Raw genomic sequence first — 5,000 nt, forward strand, 5'->3', positions numbered from 1 at the left:
TCTCCTCTGGGTAGATCGTCTTTTGGTCGCGCGAGTACAAGACGCTCGGCTGCCGGGGCTGGCGTCGCACTTCCTGGTTCGCTTCCTGCCGAGCCCTCTCCTCTCTCACAGACGTGATCCTCCGTCATGATATGACGACAGGACGTCTGGCGACAGGTGACGGAGGGAGGAGCTCAACGCTCATTGGCTATTGCGCCAAACGCACTACGCGACTATGACGCTACTCGCGTCGCCCGACTCGATGACGCAGAATTTCGCGTCTCGTTGTGTCTTTGCGTTGACTTTGTACGTGATCTGTGAAGTGAACAAACAGTAGAAAACCTGAAGTGATGAACAACAATAACATGGAGATTTTAAAAAATCACAGTCAATATTTCACTCTGAAGCAAATGTTCCTTCCTGGAGCAGCTCACGTGGCCAAAGACTCAAACCCGGCTCGTTAAATATGTTTAAGAAAATATGCTTTTTATGTCTACATGTTTCTTGGCTGCATGTTTGAGTGACGACTGGATTTAGACCCATTAAAAAAACAAATCCTTAATCTTCCTTCTCTCTCGACACTGACGTTCCTTTTTGTCTTTCATCTTTTTTATATTCATTGATTTTTCTTAAATGGGATTTTAAATCTGCGTCTGATTCCAGCGTCTCGGTGTGAATCTGTCCATGTGGTCGGACGCGGCAGCAGCTCGTCCGTGTCCTCTTCCTCGTCCTCTTCCTCGTCCTCTTCCTCGTCCTCGTCATCCTCCTCGTCCTCGTCGTCCTCTTCCTCGTCCTCTTCCTCGTCCTCTTCCTCGTCCTCGTCATCCTCCTCGTCCTTGCAGTCCTCTTCCTCGTCCTCTTCCTCATCATCCTCCTCGTCCTCGTCGTCTTCATCCTCGTCCTCTTCGTCCTTGTCATCCTCATCCTCTTCCTCATCATCCTCATCATCCTCGTCGTCCTCTTCCTCATCATCCTCGTCCTCTTCCTCGTCATCCTCGTCGTCTTCGTCCTCTTCCTCGTCGTCGTCCTCTTCCTCGTCCTCTTCGTCCTTGTCATCCTCGTCCTCTTCCTCATCATCCTCTTCGTCCTCTTCGTCCTCGTCATCTTCATCCTCTTCCTCTTCGTCCTCACACTCCTCAGAATCCTCAGCTCCGCTAAACGAACCTCTTGTTAATATCGTGTTTTCTCTTTTTCCTGCAGCCGTCGAAATAATTAGCTTTTGTTGTAGAAAATGATGAATTTGGGCAGTTAATTTATCGACCGCGCGGCCGCTCCGGCGTCAGAAAGTCATTAATCAATGGATGAAAACACCTAATTCTCCCGCTGCTGCTGCTCCGCTCCCTTCTTTTCTCTCCGCGCCGCCCGAACCAGGAGGGAAAAAAATAATAGTTCGTGTTCAGTCGGAAAACAAGTGGGATCGAGCTCCGATCGTTTCCTCGCCTCGGTTTTGAGGTTTAAAAATCCTACGGAGGCTCTGAAGTGCAAATCACCTGAAGTGCAAATCACAAGGACGGAGAGGAAAACACAAGTGCACGAACAGAAACAGTCAATGATGCTGCTAATGGGCCTTTGAGCTGTTTCGGTTTCTGTGTTGCCCCCGTGTGTTGTGACTTGCCCCCGTGTGTTGTGACTTGCCCCCGTGTCTTGTGACTTGCCCCCGTGTGTTGTGACTTGCCCCCGTGTGTTGTGACTTGCCCCCGTGTGTTGTGTGACTTGCCCCCGTGTGTTGTGTGACTTGCCCCCGTGTGTTGTGTGACTTGCCCCCGTGTGTTGTGACTTGCCCCCGTGTGTTGTGTGACTTGCCCCCGTGTGTTGTGTGACTTGCCCCCGTGTGTTGTGTGACTTGCCCCCGTGTGTTGTGACTTGCCCCCGTGTGTTGTGACTTGCCCCTGTGTGTTGTGTGACTTGCCCCCGTGTGTTGTGACTTGCCCCCGTGTGTTTGACACTTCAGAGACTCCGTACTAAACGGCTCAAATGTCACATTTATTTATGATAAAAATGCAGATTACACTTTGAAAAGTTTGACATTCACAAACATTATCAATAGGTGAAATTAAATTAAATCATCTTTTCACTTCTGTTGATACAAATAGGAATTTAGAGCTTTTTCCCTTTTTGATTTTTTCTTTATGAATTCCTTTTGATGTAGATGTAGCAATAATATGAAACATTTTCCTTTTCCTCAGTTTTTCTGGATGTTTGACAGAAATATTGTCAATGCATTCAAGTGGAGTGTTTAGAATCCGTCAAATGACTAAATTGGATCAAAATAAATGTTAAATTATTCATAAATCCTTGATTTTAACTCGTTATGTTTTTTATTCAAGAAGAGGAAAGTGTAAATTTTTACTTAAGATGAAGATAAATTAAACACGAACTGTCAAAGTTAGAGAACAAATGATAACTAATAAAGACACAATGTCTTTATTATATATCAAGATAAATATATACAGTTGTGTAGAAACATCTGTGTGAAGTTGATGTGATCAAAATGTCTTTTCACCTTTTTAAACATTTCACTGAAACTCAAACTCCTCGTGTGTTTGAGAATGTTAAATTAGCAGAGGAGGCGGGATTCAAACCACCGACCCTGTGATTTATTCCCTGGTGGCTGCCCGTCGACCCTGAACCCGTGCCTCCCTCGGCCAATCAGACGGCCTGTTGTCGCTCCACATTCCTCTGCGCTGAAAAAAAAGTGTCTTTAAGCCGACGAGGTTCATTTTCAGACGCTTATGTTTGTGTTTTTGTTCGTTATCAATCCACCAGAGGTCCCGAGGATGACAAATGGGTCCTGTCAGGCCGACGCCAGTCATAACAACACACGCACACACACACAAGCACACGCACACACACGCACACGCACACACACGCACACACACACACACACACAAGCACACACATACACACACGCACACAAGCACACACACACACACACAAGCACACGCACACACACGCACACGCACACACACGCACACACACACACACACACAAGCACACACACACACACACACACACAAGCACACGCACACACACGCACACGCACACACACGCACACACACACACACACACAAGCACACACATACACACACGCACACAAGCACACACACACACACACGCACACAAGCACACAGTCACTTTTGTTTTCAGGCGTTTAGCTGATGTTCTTATCCGCAGCAGCTTACAATGAGTGATGGACTGATGTACACACACGCACACACAAGTACTGTTTGATTTACATGTGTGTGTGTGTGTGCGTGTGTGTGTGTAATGGAGGGGTGGGAAAGCTCGGGGTCGTGGATAACAAGTCAGGCCTAGAAACACAATGAGCTCGGCTGTAATCTGTCTTATTCACCCACACACACACACACACACACACACACACAGGTGGTTTGCGCTCTGCAGAATGAGTCTGGATCTAAAATAATAGTTTTCTATTAAAAAACGAACTCCCACGCTCCCGAAGCAACAAAGAACCAACCGAGTTCTTCTCATTGGAAAAACAAGCTCCTGATGTCGTAGACGTCCGAGGGGCGGAGCAGGACGCTGTTATCACGAGGCGGCCCACACGGGGGCCAGCAGGTGGCGCTGTGCGCCCACTTTGTTTGCTTGGCAATAAACACGCAGAAGAAGAAGAAGCGAACACTCGTGTGTTTTTTCTCCGAACTTCACAGCTTCAAAATCTGGGCGATCAATCAAATGTCTTTAACTTTAACTCTCGTAAGGTTTTTTTTCCACAGTAACTCCTCCCCCTCCCTCCTCCTCCTCCTCCTCCTCCTCCTCCCCCTCCTCCTCTTCCTCCTCCTCCTCCTCCTCCCCCTCCTCCCCCCCCCTCCTCCTCCTCCTCCTCCCCCTCCTCCTCTTCCTCCCCTCCTCTTCCTCCTCCTCCTCCTCTCCCTCCTCCTCCTCCTCCCCCTCCTCCCCCCCCCTCCTCCTCCTCCTCCTCCTCCTCCCCCTCCTCCTCTTCCTCCCCTCCTCTTCCTCCTCCTCCTCCTCTTCCTCCTCCTCCTCCTCCTCCTCCCCCTCCTCTTCCTCCTCCTCCTCCCCTTCCTCCTCCTCCTCCCCTTCCTCCTCCTCTTCCTCCTCCTCCTCCTCCCCTTCCTCCTCCTCTTCCTCCTACTCCTCCTCCTCTTCCTCCTCCTCCTCTTCCTCCCCCCCCCCCCCCCCCCCCCCTCCCAGTCTGGCATCGCCAAATATCTTCCAAATATCTCGCCTGGTTCCTGAAGTCATGTGACGCTGTGTGATGTCACTCAGACCAAAAACAGCGTTGACAGAAAGTTTAGAGGACGAAGACGATTCAATACCAGAACCAACGCTGGTGTTTTTGTTACGTTGTAACATTTGATCCGGTTAGTTCTGGGGTTTTTCACGTTGCCATGTTGCGAATTTACGTGACAAACCTACGTCCTGTCGTCATCTGCGTCTCCCTGATACTCGACTCTGATTGGTTCGTAGCCGAGCGTCTGACGTCGCGTGTCGTCGGTTCGGCGTGAAGACTTCTGTTCCTCTCATGTCCTCGGGGATCATAACTTGTACATTTACTATCATTGTTTTTATTTTCTTCAAGTTGACTTTTTGTTTTGTTGGACCAAGTTGCGATGTCGTATTTCGTCTCCTCCCCCCGGGAGATACCGACGCTCAGTTTCTTCTAAGACTCTGTAGCTCTCATTGGTCCCAAAGAACACACCACATCCTGGTCCATCGCCCGAGGACACTTTCAACACCTGCAACTTTGGTTCGGAACCGAACCGGACAAACGTCCTTCGTACCAAATCCCACGAGATCCGTTGCTTCTCGATCGACTCAGAGATTTAGTGATTTATTTGTCTGAGACACGTCGGAGGAGTTGAGCTCTGATCATGTTAATAAAGATCATTTGAATGGAAGTGAACTGAGGAGAGTCTGGACAGAAGAGAGAGACGATGGAGGAGGAACGAGTGAGAGAGAGAGAGAGAGACCATGGGAGATCAGGGAGAGAGAGACGATGGAGGAGGAGGAGGAGGAGGAGGAAATAATAAGAAAGA

The sequence above is a fragment of the Scophthalmus maximus genome, chromosome 19, assembly GCF_022379125.1.
Source record: "Scophthalmus maximus strain ysfricsl-2021 chromosome 19, ASM2237912v1, whole genome shotgun sequence".
NCBI lineage: Eukaryota > Metazoa > Chordata > Actinopteri > Pleuronectiformes > Scophthalmidae > Scophthalmus > Scophthalmus maximus.